At 35.2% G+C, this 18,780-nt stretch overlaps 1 protein-coding gene and 1 long non-coding RNA gene across 2 annotated transcripts in view; one reads left to right on the top strand and one right to left on the bottom strand.

Annotated features, from left to right (window-relative positions):
- Positions 1–18,780, bottom strand: part of LOC149409154 (G1/S-specific cyclin-D2-like) — a 267,827-nt gene that overhangs the window by 5,000 nt on the left and 244,047 nt on the right. The gene's annotated exons all lie outside the window — the stretch shown is intronic.
- Positions 15,878–18,098, top strand: LOC149409155 (uncharacterized). Its single transcript, XR_016305254.1, has 3 exons — positions 15,878–16,053; positions 17,317–17,402; positions 17,732–18,098. It is a non-coding gene; the product is annotated as an uncharacterized LOC149409155 (long non-coding RNA).

Genomic DNA, 18,780 nt, shown 5'->3' on the forward strand with positions numbered 1-18,780 from the left:
TAATAAATAAAGCCATATTTATTGATTGGTAAATTATTAATCTAAAATGTATTAATATAATTACTTAAATCAAAAATTTATCAGTCTTAAGGTGGGTGTTGCGGCGTGAATGGACTGTAATTTGCGGTATTTTGTGAATTTGTTTGATTGACTTACCAATATCTCCAAGCTGTCGGCACCTTCCACTTTGCTCCGCGGTAATCACCGGTAGGGTAATTGTTAGAATTGGAACAGAGGTCAGGAAAGAGAATAGTGATATTGGATTTGCGAAATGGTCAATGCGTTAAAGATTGCTATTTTTATGCACTTTTTCACGGCGATCTTTTGCAGTATAACATTTGCTGTTTACAGCGCGGCGCGGTGGTTTTAATACCTCAAGATAGGTTATGCGGAAGCGATAGGTCGGTTGAACCTTGCGGGCGGCGCGATACTTTTTAACACAACTGACTGATGTAGGTGAAAGGCGCGGAACGCGGGCGGGAAACAACAGAACCAAATACTATGCAACAATTATAACTGGCCCGAGCAGTGGACGTAACAATAAAAAGTGTAAAAAAGTTTAAAAATGGTTTATGTATACTTAAAACGATGGATTTCCGCCAAGTACTAATAATCGAATTGACAAGAAAATCGTTTACAACTAGTAAAACCATTTAACGTCTCACCGAGATTTCAAGAAGAATTTTCCGGGGCGAGAGAACCTTATAGATACCTTTTACTATCGTATCGTATAGTAATGGCTAGAATCGTCATTGGTTTTCAAATTTTTCTCGGGCATCAAGGCCCTTTAATGAAAAAGATTTTATTTCTTCATATGAAGCGGTTACTTTGTGATGTAATATACAGGTATATAATTTAAATAAAAAAGATTTTATTTAAATTATATACCTTTACAATGAAATGACAACTCATAATGATGCACAGACAATCAAACAAGATTATAATCTAAAACAACAACAAAAAATCTACATTTTTTTGATATCAGTTCTCGAACCAAAGTTCGTTCTTCCCTTGGAGTAAAAAATATATATATACATTATAATGAAAGGATTTCAGGAGGATCGGGGGAGGGAGGGCGGGGGTTAGGGGCAGGTGTGCGCATTGCAATACATTCAATCCAAAGCCATTGGAGGAATTTTATCGCCCTTAATAGGGTGCCAGAATACACCCCAAATTGGAGCACTAAAACATAATATAAGTATGTGGCGTACTCCACAAGTACTCACTCGGCTGGTTTCGTAATTTAGTAATAAATCAATGATATTCATTCACCAATTGACTATAAAGCATAAAAGATAAACTGTAACGATTTGAAACTACTCGCCCCGGTGTCAAGCGCTTGGAAGAACTAATTAACACAAGAAGCGTGCATTTGTGAACACAGCGACGGCCGGGTACATATTCATAGACCTCAGAGATTGCAAGCCAGTTCTAGGGGAATCGGACAACAGTCAGGAGGTGCGTCACGGAACGGATTCCAGAGAGATTTGCGCCATTAAAAACGTGAGCGATTGTCATCATGCTAATTAGATTTCACAAAATGGTTTACTTTAATTTTATAAATTTGTTCTTCACAAGATGATTGGGAAGAGCTGGCGCCCTATACAATCAAGCGAGACTAATATTTGAGATGTGAAACTTATCCTTTTAATTTTTACTACCCGCAGATTAACATATTAGTATTGTATATTCGCATCACTAGTCAGATTTTGTTTAACGATCTGAACATGCCCTGATCTTAATAATGAACGTAGAGTCTCTTGCTATTTAACTTGATAACAATGTAATTTAATAGATGATTAAGTATTTTGATAATTAAACTCAATAAATTTTGTTCTGAGCACTGACGCAATTCTTTAATTTCTGATTCCCTTATTTAGGATTGTGCAACACATGAGTTATATGTTTATACACTTTTCAGAAATTACACACCAATAAATCTCGGTACAAAACGATGATACCGTGTTCAAATAATGATGGAGTTTTACCTACCATTAAAACTCTTATTATGTTGTCTTGCTTATCCAGAATATATAATGTGTCGGGGACGCCCGAGGAAGACATGGCACGATCAAGTGAATCAGATACTAGAGTCGGGCCATGTCAAGAGTCAGAATAATAGAAGAGTATGTATGAGACGATGTATGAATGTGAATGAGGCAAGAAGTGTGTGCCAAGACCGAGTTGTTTGGCGGTCTGTCCTCTCTGCCTACCCCTGCGGGGAAACGGCGTGATGGTTAGTAATGAGGAGCTCAGTATCAAAGTGGGACATACGCCACTTTTTCCAAAATGCATATTTTGATTGATTATGGTAGTATGTCTGATTCTCTTACTGAATAACTGAGAAAGTCTATCAAAAACGGACTATAAATACAAGAAATCGCATGTTAAAGTTTACACTTTGTTTCAAAAGCAGACACTTGCTACTCATATTCGCAACAAACTCGGACACACAATACAAAAGCATCACAAAAAGTGTCATGGCGGCTGTTGTTTTGACAGTCAGTCACCAAACGCCGAATGTGAAAGAAGGTTGACGGTTTTAGGACGAAATTTGAGATTTATTTAAGTTTACCAGCACTATATTGATCAAAATTGGATAAAATGGAGATTACTAATGCTCGCAAGCGCCTAATCAACCCCGAAAATTGGAAACGAGCTAAAGAAAAGACGTTAAAGTAAGTCAGTTCACCCGTAATACTATTCCAAATCTGTACTCATTTCAATGAGGTTTTCTTATATAAATTAGACGATATGAACTTCGAATCCTGCGTTTTTAAGACTAATAAACATATTTTGATGAATACAATTAAAATTAGAAATGTTTCCTATTGAAATAATGGCATTATTGTTTGATTTTAAAACCAGCCGAATTTGTTCAAATGTCATGTGCGAATTGCGGGGTGGTTCAATCGATACATAAAATTTAAAAATGGTATTACATTAATATTTTTTTAACTAATTAATTTTTGTAAAGGACAAGATTTAAATGCATTTGCTATTTATTATTGAATCAAATAATTAATATTTTCATGTTTTTACTTAACTTAGGTATTCGTCAAAAGGCTTTCCCAGATATCCAACGTGTGATCATCGCCGTGGCTTACAGTGTAGGCTATTAACGATGAATGATTTAAAAAAGTTCCATGACGCATTCTACTCCGTCCCAGCAAAAGACAAACAAGATGCTTTTATATTGAAGTTTTGCAGAGTACGCCCACCCAAAAGACGCCGCAATGGAATTCAGCAACCAAGTAAACCAAAATTATCCACATTTCAATATAGCATCCTAAATTCAGCCGGAAATAACCTGCCTACCTGCAGAAACACATTTTTGTCTGCATTGAACATTACCAAGCATAGAGTTATTGGAGTGTTTAAAAGATTCAAAAAAAATAATTGTTTGGTGCCCTTAGAAACGAGGGGTGGCTCGAGAAAGGATTCATTATTTGAAAAAAAACTAGAGTCGGTAAAAAATTTCATTAAGGGGCTCAAAGGAACTGAGTCTCACTACACACGCGCTAGAAGTACAAGAATTTATTTGGATTCAAGTCTTAGCATTTCTAAAATATGGAAAATGTACAATAGTCAAGTAATTGACGATTTAAAAGTGAAAGAATCTTATTTTAGGAATGTCTTCAATACAAACTTTAATATAAGTTTTTCAAGTCCTAGTACAGACGAATGCAGTACATGCATCGAATTAAAAGAAAAACTGAAAATTGAAAAGGATCTAATTGAAAGGGATGATCTTGTTTTCAAATTAACACTACATAAAAAAACAAGCTGATTGTTTCTTTCAATACTTGAAAGATAAACCAGACGATTGTTTTCTTATGTCTTTCGACTGCCAGAAGAACTTAGTTTTACCAAAAGTCAGCGACCAGTCGGCTTATTATTCTAGACAATTGTATTGCTACAATCTAGCTGTCGTGACTGGCACGTCGAAAGACCATCTATCTCCAGATAATGTCTCAATATACACCTGGAATGAAAACCAAGGAAGGAAATCATCAAATGAAGTGGCTTCGATAATCTTCAATGAGCTGAAAACCAAATCATTGGTGGGCTTCAACAACATTAGGTTGGTGGCAGACGGATGTGCAGGCCAAAATAAAAATTTAACTATGTTAACAATGTGTGCAAAATGGTTGCACAATGATGCTCCAGCATCAATCACCAAGGTGGAAATAATATTTCCCGTTACAGGACATTCTTTCCTCCCGGCAGACCGGGTATTCGGTCTTATTGAAAAAGATTTGAAAAAGAAGGCCACGATAATAAACGTAGAAGAATACCATGAGATTTTTAAAACACGTGGTTCTTTAAAAACAATTGGAAGTGACTGGAAGCCTTTTAATTGGAAGGATGAAGCAAAACTTCACATAAAAGCAACTGGACAATTGCATTTCAAAATTTCTCAATGCAAGAGATTTACATTGCGTAAAACCAATAAAAATCAGATTTTTGTAAAAGGTGAACTATCTTACAATAATAACGTTGCAGGAGAAAAATCAATTCTAAAAAAAAAACATAATTTTGAAGACATAAATGCAGCACCCGTAGCGATAGGAATAAAAGTGAACGAACACAAAATTATCGATGTGGACAATTTACTCTGTAAACACTTTGGTGCAGAGTGGAAGTGTATGGAAACCCTGCAGTGGTACAAAAATATAATAGACAATAATTTGACAATCAATCAACCATCAGAAGAAGAATCTCCATGTGAATGTTTTGAAAATGATATAGGCGTTGAGGAATTTCTATTTTAATGTTGTTTTCTTATTGTTATGTTATTGTTTCATTTGTAAAACTCTATTTAAACTTTTATTTCATTTCAATGTTCAATTGTATTATTATTTATTTTATAAAAAACATCGCGTGAGAGCTGTTTTGCCTTCTGAAAGCATTACCAACTTCAGGACACTTACTTACAGACGACATGTTTATATTATTTCTTAATAGGTAATCATAATGAAAATTTATTCCTTTTTTTCCTATGCTCTTATTAATTTCCTAGTAAAATATCAGAAATTATTAATGGTTATTCCCCTTTTAATTTTCCCCAATTACCGCATTGTTTAAATTTGACCAAAGTTCGTTAAGTGAATTATACCCAAATGATGACTCAGGGGTTTCTTTTTCCAGTATAATAAAGTATTTTTATGTATGGTCTCTAATATTTGAACTCGGTTTAAATATATCTACGAGTGGCGAGCGAAACTATCTCTCAGATTATTAGAATTTTTGTTAATTTTCAACAGCTCTAAAAAATTGAGATTATGCCCTTTATTTTGTATGTGTAAAGGAGTTGGCTTACTATTACCAAGTGAGTATTTTTGTTTGTAACCATTTTGTTATCATGTTATTCGTGAAAAATATAATTGTTAAAAATGAACTTGAACAGCCTTTTATTTCATATTATGGACCTTGGACCTTTGTAAGACTTTGTTTCAAAAATGGACACTTACAGGTTCATGTGTTTCAAAAACGGACAATTGCTGGTTTTGGTATCAAAAGCGGACATAAGCATTTTTAAATTTAAAAATAAATTAGTTAGAGTATTAAATTGTATAATTTTATTTATGGCTTGTGATTCTTTACGCTCAAGGATTATGCAGGTAAAAAAAATAATCAGATATTTCATACCTACATATTCGAAACAAAAAACTCACTCTACTGCAAAATAATCGAAATGGCTTATGTCCCACTTTGATACTGAGCTCCTCAGTTAGTTAGTTAGTTAGAGATATCGCGCTTATTTCTCGCCAGCGCCGTCGCATCTGCTGCCGTAATCTTGAATTTCCCGCCTTTCTTTTTGTAACACCCTTCAGTTGTCTATTGTCACCTTAGCAGTTGGCGTCCTGAGACGCCATCTTGATTCAATTTGGACTCACCAAGCAGAGCTTAAGTATATTCTGGATAAGCAAGACAACATAATAAGAGTTTTAATGGTAGGTAAAACTCCATCATTATGTGTGTCGTTGCTTATCCAGAATATATAATGTGAGAAGTGTTTGTTATCGCTTGGTGACAATTCTAAAGCCAAAATTGTGACTATTACTGTATTGCTTGAAATAACTTAGTCAAAGACTGAGAGTGAATGGGGGGATTCAGCACCTCAACATTGAGAACTCTGATTTGCTTTTTATAATATTTCTTGAAAGTGTTTTCTGAACGCCAGTTTCCTCTTTCCAAAATGGTGTCTATAGGGCAGTCTTCCAGCCAACTCCTTGAGGCTACTGCTGATCTCAAACTCCCAGGGGAGGCGTCAATCCCAGCGTCCTTCAAAATAGTTTTAATCCATCCACCAATAACAGTTCTTGAGGCTGGTCTTGCAGGCCCCAGTGTGGAAATAAACAGACATTCAACACCAGCTTCATGTCTCCTGTTCTCACTCAAGAACATAAGTTTTCTCAACCAAAATATTTTATTTTTTTTTATTTTTTTATTCAATATTTGTAAGTTTTTTACAATAAATATACAATTATACATATTATACAGTGTTATCAAGGTAAATAATAATAGCTTTTCCTCACCATAAAGAGACGAGGCTCTTGTGTTTGGTGAGTGAATCCTAGCTCAATTATATGGAATCATGTAAGTAAGTAAATAATATATTTGCAAAACCAAAGGGATAAGTAAGAAATAGGCAAGATTTATCAATAATACAGTTTCAAGATTTGAAGGAAATAATAATAAGAGTAAGATATGGACTTTTATAGTAGTTTTAGGTAATTTTTTAATTTTATTTTAAATTCCTGAATATCTTCAATATTTTTTAGATATAATGGAAGGATGTTAAAATATGTTATACCTAGATAGAGATAGGTATTTTGTGTGTGCTTTGTATTAAGTTTTGGGATTTTGATAGTTTTTTGATATCTTGCTGATGAATTGAATTGTAAGTTATTTAACTGTATTTCTTTATAAATTTGTAGAATTGAATATTTTTTATATATATTCTCTACTGTGGGTACATTGAATATTGAAAAGAGAATCTCAGTAGAAAATTTGGATGGTTTTTTCAATATTACTTTAATTATCAATCTTTGAACTATTTTAAGTGGATTTAATATATTGTTATAAGTTCCTCCCCAGCCAATAATACCATATTGTAATATAGATTGTACAATTGCATAGTACACTCTTTTTAGGTTTTCTAGTCTAAGAATATTTCTAAGTCTTATAAATATATAAATACATTTTCTAATTCTTTTTACAAGTTCACAAATTTGTTTTTTCCATTTAAAATGTTGATCTATATATATACCAAGATATTTAATTTCAGAAGTTAGACTAAGTATAGAACATTCTTGATTGCAATTAGTTCTGTTACATTTAAGGTGATGTATTATAATTTTTAATTCTGGTATTGATTTAAATTTGTTGATAGAGAATGGGATACATTTTGTTTTTTCAGTATTTAATGAGAGGAGGTTTTTATCGAACCAATTTTTCAGTATATTAATATCAGTATTTGCCAAGTTATTAACATTATTCCAATCAGTACCTTCAATTATTATGACAGTGTCATCAGCATAAGATATTATTTTTCCATTTAATCTTTGATTGAATATGTCATTTACATAAATGATAAACAGTAACGGTCCCAGGACTGTACCTTGAGGTATGCCGAAGTGACTTGTTTTTTGTTGACTAAGTACATCGTTGATTTTTACGACTTGAGGGCGTTTGAAAAGGTAGCTTTTTATCCATTCTATAGCTGTACCACTTAATCCAATGTTTCTTAATTTACTTATAAGTTTGTCGTGTGATATGCTATCAAAAGCTTTTTTAAGATCTATGAAGATTCCAATGCATTTTAATGATTTATCTAATGAATTATGAACAAGACTTGTTAATTTTGCAATTGCATCCTGAGTGCTTCTACCTTCCATAAAACCGAACTGATTTTCATTAATTAATTTATTACATTTTACAAATTGGTTTATCCTTTTTTTAACTATCTTTTCAAAAATTTTCGCTATGTTCGAGATTACTGATATGGGTCGGTAATTGCTAACTTCTTCTGGGTTACCAGATTTAAATATTGGAGTAATGGTAGTTTGTTTGTAGATTGATGGAAACACTCCGCTTTGGAAACTTACATTTATTATGTGTTTTAACGGTTTAGAAATTTGATTTTTAATATTTTTTAAAATATTAACTGTTATTCCATCAAAACCCGGGGCAGAACCTCCTTGCATACCGTTTATAATTGATATTATTTCGTTCTCTGTGGTGACTTGGAATGTTGCTATATTATTGTCAGTATCAATACTACAGTCTGGAAATGTTATATTTGGGTCAGTATGAATGAGATTGGCAAGATTTTCCCCTACGTTCGCAAAGAAGGTGTTAAATATGTTTGCAGCTTTTGAGGGATTTTCTTTACAACATGTTTTCATGTTGTCATGAAATATAGTAGCGATGTCGTTATTCTTGTTTTTTTTCTTGTCAATTATTTCATTTATAACTGTCCACACTCTTTTACTATCATTTTCAGCCTGATTCAACTTTTGTTTATAATACTTTTGTTTTGTGTTTTTTATAATATATGAAAGTTTGTTTTTATATGCTTTAAAATGATTTAGTAAATTTTTATTATTTGGTTGTTGAGTAGTTAATTTGTAAAGAGCTTGCTTATGTCGTACAGATACTACTAAACCATGAGTAATCCATGGTTTTATAGGTTTCAAGTTCGACACTTTGGATTTGGTTATTATATTATTATTTGTCGAGTCATTTATGCATTTAGATATTTTTTCTTCAAACATTTTACAACATATATTGACATCATTACATTGTAACAATTTATTCCAATTTTCTGATTCTAATTGGTGTTTTAATGTATCCATATTAAGTACTTTTTTTGAGTAATTATTTTGTTTAAATAATGGCAAAGTTGGATTGCTTAATTTATAGTTAAAAATACATGAATAATGATCAGTGATAGATGTATGAATGACAGCTGATTTTATATTTTTGATATCAGGAATATTTGTAAAAATGTGATCTAAGCATGAGGGGCGTTGACCTTTAACATTTCTAGTATAAGAATTTATGCACGATAAATAATTGAGTTCTGCTAACATATTTAGATATGTGTCTTTATCTTTACTAGAATAGTCGTTTGCGATATTTAAATTCATATCTCCAACAATAATGGTATTTTTATTTCTAAAATTTAACAAAATATTTTTTAATTCATCTATAAATTGAGGTACTATCGATGTATGCGTGCGATAAATAGCAATAATGTTGTAATATTTATTTACGTCTTTAAATTCTATATTTAATATGTTAACATTACTAACATTAATTATTTCTTTAATATTGAGAACATTATACTGGTTAGAAATAAATAATCCGATACCTGAGTTTTTGTTTATTTTGTTTATTGTCGCATGGTATGTGTAGCCTGGAATAGTGTAATTGATTTCGCCTGCAGAGTGTGTCTCTGTTAAGACAATCAGGCCCGGGAAAAAATTTAATTCTTTTAATGTTATAACTAATTCATCCATGTTTCGTTCTAAACTTCTAATATTTATATGAAATAGGGTAAATCCTTTTTCAGTGCAAATTAAGTTAAAATCTTTCATAGATTGACATAAATTTTCTTCAATATACATTTTTTTATCTAAGGCGTTACATAAAAAATCATTCATTTTTAAAGTTTTAGATTAGAGTTTAAAGAAATGAAATTTACCGTATTATTCATAGGATCTATATTACGATCCTCTGCTTTGCAAAGCTTCCAACCAGACTGTCTATGTGTAGAGGTGTCCGTCTTAGAACCAAAAATTGGCCATAATATAATGTGATCATCATTGTCAACAAGATTATCAGGAGATGTATGTAGCAAGGTCAGATCATGTACTCGTCTTCCTGACGCCAGTAGTAAAATAACAGCACATCTACGAGATGCTTCGAAAAGAGTCAGGTCCTTTGGAGGATTTTTACAAAGCCAAGACACCAAGAGTCCTGGATCCCAAGTAAATGCTCTAGGCTTCTCATTTACAGAATTCCTTATACCTCTCATCACTCGCTTGACCAAGGGATGATTACTAGTCCTCAAATCGCCATTGGGGTCACACAAAACCGACACTGCAGACTTGTGAAGCGCTATGGTACTGGGAGCCAAGCCTTTTTTCACTCTTAGGTATGCTAAAAACCGTGCCAGCTGAGATCCCGAAGGGTTATTAGGACAGGTATTGTTAATGGAGCACCATTCCTTCCAGCTCTTCCATGCCATGTGATAAGTTGAAAGCGTAGATTTGCGCCAACCCGCATTCAATAGAGCTTTCTCTTGCTGTGACCAATCGTTCAATGCTTCACTCCACCCCCAATCTTCCACACCTGTAGTTGGAGCTTCTGGACCTGTTGAGGATGAAGTCCTGTCGATAAGTCTATCAAGTTGTCGACCAACATGGGTATTATGTGAGGTTGGTCTAGGGCTCTTTTCTTTAGGTCTGGTAACCAAAACACTTTTGGCCAATCTGGGGCTACAACCAGATACACCCCTGACGACTTGTTCAGGTGTGCCAGCACTCGTGGCATTAAGCAGGGGGGAGGAAAGATCCATGCCAAGGGGAAATGCCAACTCCTGCTGAACGCATTGTGAAACATCGCTCTCTTGTCGTGGGGATCTATCGAGACATACTGATCCACGACGTGAGCCCTTGAAGAAGCGAATAGATCCACTACTGGACTGCCCCACTTGTGAAAGACAGCTCCTACCGCTGGGGGTAGGAGGTGCCATTCTGATAACGTCATCCCTCGGGATAGATGATCCGCGAGGCCATTGTAGCGTCCCGGCAAATACTGCACTTGTAAAGAGATTCTGTGCTTGTCCAAAAGCGCGAGAATCTGAAATGTCAGATGAAGGAGACCCATTAATAATAAAAAATAAAATAATAATAATTGGATGACTTGTATAGCGTCTCAAATTCTGAGTCAGAGATGTTAAGGCATTTGAAATTGCTGTCATCTCCTTCATGTTGCAATGTCCCCCCCTCTGACTGTCTGTCCAACAACCCGACAGAGGTACATCGTCGATCAGGGCTCCCCAGCCGTGATCCGCCGCATCTGTGGTCAGAAAATGTGTTGGGCTGGGAACATGAAGAGTTGAAACATGATCTAAGTTGTTCATCCACCATTTCATTTCCGACAAGACTTCCTTCTTTATCGGAGATTTCTGCTGAGGGGTCAGCTTCAGCATTAACTGCAACTGTAATTGTATCTGTCGAGTATGGAGTCGACCTCTGGGGATCACAAAGGTAGCAAAATTCAACTTTCCTAAAATACTCTGAGCTTCTTTCAGAGTCCATCTTCCCTTTGTCACGAGGCTCTGAAGTGAGTTCCAAAGACCTTGTCGTCTGTATTCGGTTAAGGTCTTCTGATTCAGATGGGGGTTCCAAACAATTCCTAGATATTCCACTGACTGTGCTGGCTGACAGACACACTATTGGAAATTTACCAACCAACCTAACCGCTCCAATAATTGAAGAGCTTCTCGTGTTTGACTGAGGAGGACCTCTCTGGTCTGATGAGCCAGGAGAAAGTCGTCTAGGTACACAATGATCCTGATACCCCGTCTCCGCAGGATTTCTGCAATCCAATTTGTGATAGCTGCAAAGGCCTGTGGTGCACTGCTCAGGCCTTGAGGCAGGCATGTCATCTGTAAGTGAAGGCCTCCGTAATACAATCTCAGAAAGCAACGGTAAGCTTTTGCGACCGGTATGTGGAAGTAGGCCTGTGAGAGGTCTATTTTTGTCATCCAATCGTTGGCTTGAAGAAAGTGTGGGACCTTGTGGTGAGATATCAGAGAAAACTTTTTCCAAGCTACATCTAAATTGAGAGCTTTTAAATTGAAGATTGGTCTTCTTGAGCCGTCGCTCTTTTGAACCAGAAAAAGTGTTGATAGGAAGAAGGCATTGTCGCCAGCTCTTTCCAATGTACCGTCTCTCATCATCTTTCTTATTTCGAGTGTCATTTTCGGGGTTACTTTTGTTTTGAATCTCCTTGCGAGAGCTTGGCTTGGACTTATCAACAAGGGCTTTCGGATGAATGGTATGCGGTATCCCCTTATCATACGTAAGATGGTCTCTGGGGCATCTAGGGTCCGCCATTCTATCCAATAATCCTGTAGTTGACCGGCCCGAAATGGTTGATAGTCATCTGTTGAAGCTTCCGATAGCTGATGACGTTGCTGACCTAAGGGTTGACTGTCGGGAGTTGGAATCTTCTGGAATACACAATTCTGATAAATAAGCCGGAGCCATTCCGTTAAGTGCCTTAAATACCATCCAGCATACCTTGAACTGGATTCTTTCAGGACATTTGAGCCAGTGCAGATTTTTGAGATGCTCTGAAATGTGGGAGTATTTAGATACTCCGGTGATAAGCCTTGCCGCGGCGTTGAAAACGGATTGTAATTTGTTGATTTGACATTTGGGGAGACTTGCATATATTCCGTTGCAATAATCTAGACGTGAAACAACATAGGAATTGACTAGCAATTTAGTCGCCTCTGTTGGCAGGTTTCTCCGCACTGCTTTAATTTGCCTTAATTGAAAGAACCCCGTGCTTACAGTTCTGTTCACCTGAGTTTTAAGGGAAAAATTAGCGTCCAGATTGACACCCATTAATTTGATGCACGTTTTTGGAGTGATGTCACTTCCGGAAATGGTTATTGGGGAGTTTTCAATGTTATGCTGACGTCTGTTTGTAGCAGTCCACAGAAACTCAGTCTTTGTGGGATTCAGTTTCAATCTATTTGAGGTCATCCAGCGAGTAATTGCTTCTATACACTCTGTTGGCACCTAGCATCGTGCTACCTACCTTTATATCCTTTAAAAATTATTGTGGCCTATCGACCTCTCCCCTCCTCTCCTCTCCTATGCCGACGTTAGTTGATTAAAAATATTCGTCCTGTCAACATCGTTTGATTACGGAGCCCCCTTTATCGACCGTGTCGAAATCAAAGCCATCGTGAGCTTGCGCATGGTGAAATTTGTGAATTGTTGTGAACCAGCGCAAAGAAGAATTGAAAACCGTGGAAGAATAGAAAAGGGTAAGTCGGCATTCCGAACCTTTTCCAATCCTATTGTTCCGCGTTGCGACGGTGCTATATCCGTCCCCAACATTGGTCATTCGAGCCTGATAATTTATATTAATTGAAAAAATTGTGGTTAATTTAATTATTTCAAGGTTAAATTGTTCATAAAAGTTGATCTATGTGTAAAATTCGCGTCAGCCGTGCTGTTCGCGAAAATTGCCTGTAGGTAGTAAAAAATACTTAACTGGTGACAAATTTGTTAATATTTAAAATAAATTGTTGTATTCACTCGGCATTTTTGTGCAGATTAATTTCTCAATACAATGGCTGAGAAAAAAGTACTTTTGTTGCAATCCCGAATGAGCGAATAGTATCTCGTATTCGTATTAGGCAAGAGCTCATAGCGAGCACTTATGATGATAGTAAGAAAAAAGATACGTTTCTTGCTAGATGTGAAAAGTTAAAAGATTGGTTACAAGAATTTGAATCAGTTCAAAACGAAATTGAGGAACAATTACTGTCATTAGACAAGATTACAGAAATGTCAGAACTAGGAAACATTGGGAATAATGTTGATTCAATGTATTTCGAGATCATGCAAATGAAAAGCGTTATCGCTAGTAATAATGAAAATTCAATTCCTAAAACGGCAAGTAATTCGGTGATTCGTGCACCAGTGATAAAGCTGCCCACTTTTAATAATAATAAAAATAATAATTGGATAATTTTTATAGCGCCGTTTTTGTGAAAAATCACCTCAAGGGCGCTGTACAATTTATTTCCTAGGATATACATTTGTTATTTAGACCAACTGTGCCAGCACGAGGCTCGTCATCTGTTCAGGCATGTGTCTGCCGCCGATATAGCGCTGACATGTGTCTGCTGCCAATAAAGAGCGCTGACACAACATCCTCACATAGACAACAAACCTTGGCAGCACCGCTGTGACGCTCGACGAAGACAGAAGATGGAGACTCTGCTGCAAGAGTCCTAGGTAGCGAAGGAACTGTACCAGCTGATGAAGGGAGAGAGACTATCCCGTCCACCAACTGTGCCAGCACGAGGCTCGTCATCCGTTCAGGCATGTGTCCGCCGCTAATATAGCGATGACATGTTGCAATGTCCCCCCCTCTGACTGTCTGTCCAACAACCCGATAGAGGTACATCGTCGATCAGGGCTCCCCAGCCGTGATCCGCCGCATCTGTGGTCAGAAAATGTGTAGGGCTGGGAACATGAAGAGTTGAAACATGATCTAAGTTGTTCATCCACCATTTCATTTCCGACAAGACTTCCTTCTTTATGGGAGATTTCTGCTGAGGGGTCAGCTTCAGCATTAACTGCAACTGTAATTGTATCAGTCGAGTATGGAGTCGACCTCTGGGGACCACAAAGGTAGCAAAATTCAACTTTCCTAAAATACTCTGAGCTACTTTCAGAGTCCATCTTCCCTTTGTCACGAGGCTCTGAAGTGAGTTCCAAAGACCTTGTCGTCTGTATTCGGTTAAAGTCTTCTGATTCAGATGGGGGTTCCAAACAATTCCTAGATATTCCACTGACTGTGCTGGCTGACGGACACACTTTTGAAAATTTACCAAAAAACCTAACCGCTCCAATAATTGAAGAGCTTCTCGTGTTTGACTGAGGAGGACCTCTCTGGTCTGATGAGCCAGGAGAAAGTCATCTAGGTACACAATGATCCTGATACCCCGTCTCCGCAGGATTTCTGCAATCCAATTTGTGATGGCTGCAAAGGCCTGTGGTGCACTGCTCAGGCCTTGAGGCAGGCATGTCATCTGTAAGTGAAGGCCTCCGTAATACAATCTCAGAAAGCAACGGTAAGCTTTTGCGACCGGTATGTGGAAGTAGGCCTGTGAGAGGTCTATTTTTGTCATCCAATCGTTGGCTTGAAGAAAGTGTGTACAAGGGCCAATTCTATTTCTCATATATATCAACACATTATGCACTATGAATATTGGAGGCAAGATAATTTCATTTGCCGATGATACAGTCTTAATATTTGAAGATGAAACATGGCAATCAGTTACAAACAAAACAAATATTGGCCTAACAAAAGTTAAGCATTGGCTAGACAAAAAACCTCCTCACACTCAATATCGACAAAACACAATACATGACGTTTTCCATACCCAACCACAACTTTTTCGTTAGAAAACGTCAATTGGACAGAAATTGCATCTTCATCAGGCCTCTATTATAATCATATTAAAAATATAAATTTTGAAGAAAGTAAATGGAAATTAATAACATATCTAGATATAAGTGAATATGAGAAGAAAATAAAATTAGTTGATAGAATACATAAAGGAACAGAAATTATTTGTAATGGTGACTTATAAAACATTAAGTTTATGTGAACCTTCTTTAAGGCGACACAATACCCTGATAACGGGGATTTGCCCCGACGCTCACATTTTAATTATTTCTGATGAGCTTATTACTAAAATCTTAAATGTTTCTAGAGGGATTCGAAGGGATGCAAGTTATTTATATTTAAGATTAATAAAAACAGGACCTTACAATTAAATATATTATGTAAAACGATAAGTACATTTTATTAAATGTAAAATGTTGTAAGATAAGCGGCAAGTACCAGATTTTATTTTTATAGACGATGAATTAGTAACTTCCCGACGACTCCCTCACAAAAGATTAGAGATTTTATTAATGTATTCATAAGAATTAATTAAAATAAAAACACTCGTGAAAATCCAATTTCTGGCCAGATACACGAAAAACGACCGCCAGTACTTCAAAACTCTCTATTGTGCGTAGTATATTTGTGTGCGGGTTGACAAGGAGTTACTACGTATTGATTCAGACGCCGCGAAAGTTCCGGCCTGTAAGGTTGTGTCACCCGGCCGGTCGCTCCGGTCATTTCTTTTACGTATTTTTTTATTTAATCAAACGATACTTTGAAATCTATTAGTGAAATTTTCTGTTTTTTATAATTTAACTTCTTCCTCAAGTGAGTAAAGGTTTTTTATATAAATAATGAATATAAATAATAACCAATACAAAAGAATACATTGTTAAATGCGTAAATGTGTAGGCACTTGAGAAAAAAGGTGACACTAAAGTATTGTCGTTATGTTATTATATATCATTTCTAGCCCAAGTAGACTTTTTTACTATTAATCTTTTTTTTCACGCGACGCGGCTGTCTGTCCGGTTGTCACAACCAGCGGCACAGAATGTTATAGAGTGCCCCTTCACTAGAATCGTTTTCCTAGTTTTATTTATTTACGCCCTACTGGGCTTTTACATTAATTTCTAATTATACAGTCATGTTAGTTGTAACAATGGAATATCTAATAAATTATGGTAAAATAAAAGGAGTTTTTTTACTAAGGAGTGGTATTCTCTTATATTTCAATAAAGTGTTTGTGAAGAGTTCGTTTCATTACTAATACTCCAGGGCAATTACCGATTCGCGATCGTAATTATTCCGGAAGTCCCAATTTTTTTATATGTTTTATAAACTGGTCCCCTGATGTAAAATCTGAGTTTCCGACCTTGGCACACCTGTGCTCGCGCCGCCATTTTGAAAAAAAACGGCCGAAATCGCTCCAAAATCTAGTTTTTCCAAAATATCTCATTCCCAATGCAAATTTCGGCTAAATTAGCTAAACAATTAAAGTAGAACATAAAATTACTTACTACTTTTGTTTAAACAATTTTCTTCAATCTCTAATAGGTACCGAGGTAGAAAGTCGTAAAGGTGCGTATATTTTTGAAAAAAACAAGTTTTTTGCGCGACTAGCTTTTGTTTTTTGTAAATATCTCGTTTCCAGTACAATTTTGTGAAAAAATTATTGATACTAATTTTGTAGAAAATAAAATTTCATAAAATAAATAGGTATTTAATTTATGTGTTTTAACTCTAATATGTATCCAAGCTCTTATCCACCAAAACCAGTTAAATTACCCAACAACAAATTTTTGAAATTCGAAAGTTTTTTTTCCATAAAACAAAAACTCTACATCGAAAGTTTTTCTCCATACAGACAATTAGACATATGTCACCTATAAAGTACCTAAAGTCATTCGAATATTAAAAAGAGTCATTAATCTTTTAAGTTTAGATTGTTAGATCATTTGTTGTAGATAGAATTGTGCAATTATCTCCCCAAGTTACTGCACTTACTTACGTTGAAATGATTTTCAAAGTTAAGGTAAAATTGAACCAATTTATAATAAATCTCTTGGCTAATATATACTTACGTTTCAGTTAAATATGGGAAAACAGAAGACAAAAGAAGTTTTATCCCGAACAAAATTACGGCACCAAGGAAAATGTTTAACGGAATGGAGAAGGTACTACTTAAATACACACATAAAAATAGATCTTTGGGATACGTTTTTTACAGAACATAATTGTACAATGTCAGCTTAAATAATTTTATATATGTAGATATATACATATATACGCAGTCGATAAACTTCTGAGCATATTGAATTTGGAATATAAGAAGTAAATTAATTTTGATTTCCGGTGACATATTTTTATTTTTACCGAAATGCATTTTTTACACCAAATAAGCTCAGGAATTGTTTGTGAAAGTTTGTCGGGCATGTCTTAATACATCTCTAAATAATTAGGGAATAGAGACAGTATAAATAATTAACAATATTTCTCATTTTAGGAAAAATTCCGCAAGACTTCATCCAGATAATATTGCAAATAATAAAGAAAATACGAGTATTGTGTTAAACACTATACCGACACTCAACATGGTAATTTTTTCACAATTTCTGTAAATATAAAGTAAATAATATTAATTTTATATGATTAAATAAGCGCTCTAAAAAAATTAACAAAAACTGACATTATTTTTCAGTACGGACCAGAGATGAATGAACCTGAAAAGTTTTCACTATTTGCTGGCTCTAGTTCTTATGACACTAACGTGCATGCCGTTTCCAGCCCCTTATAGCTAGGTCTGACGCAGGCATGACGATTGTTGTCAACTGATATGTTCTCACAACAATAATTGTTGAAGAAAAATAAAATTAAGGAATGAAATTTAAAACACTTTACCTCTGTTTCAATTTTTGGCCTGGTTTTGGTGGATTAGAGCTTGGATACGTATTATAATTAAAACACATAAATTATATACCTATTTATTTTATGAAATTTTATTTTCTACAAAATTAGTATCAATAATTTTTACACAAAATTGTACTGGAAACGAGATATTTACAAAAAATCAAAGCTAGTCGCGCAAAAAACTTGTTTTTTTCAAAAATATACGCACCTTTACGACTTTCTACCTCGGTACCTATTAGAGATTGAAGAAAATTGTTTTCACAAAAGTTGTAGGTAATTTTATGTTTTACTTTAATTATCTTGCTAATTTAGCCAAAATTTGCATTAAGAATGAGATATTTTGGAAAAACTAGATTTTGGCGCGATTACAGCCGGTTTTTTTTAAATGGTGGCGCGAGCACAGGTGCGCCATGGTCGGAAATTCAGATTATACATCATGGGATCAGTTTATAAAACATATAAAAAAATTGGGACTACCGGAATAATTACGATCGCAACCCCCTTTTTGGCGCTATGTGTACTGGCCTATAATACGGAATCCCCAAATATATCGACAACATTCTCACATTTATAACCCAGATAACATGTAGGTACGTTTATAATCAACAAATCAATACAAAAACCGACCAATATCATATAACAACA

Source organism: Hesperophylax consimilis, unplaced genomic scaffold (assembly GCF_061612785.1).
Source record: "Hesperophylax consimilis isolate HC1 unplaced genomic scaffold, BYU_Hcon_1.0 scaffold_34, whole genome shotgun sequence".
In the NCBI taxonomy this organism is placed as follows: Eukaryota; Metazoa; Arthropoda; class Insecta; order Trichoptera; family Limnephilidae; genus Hesperophylax; species Hesperophylax consimilis.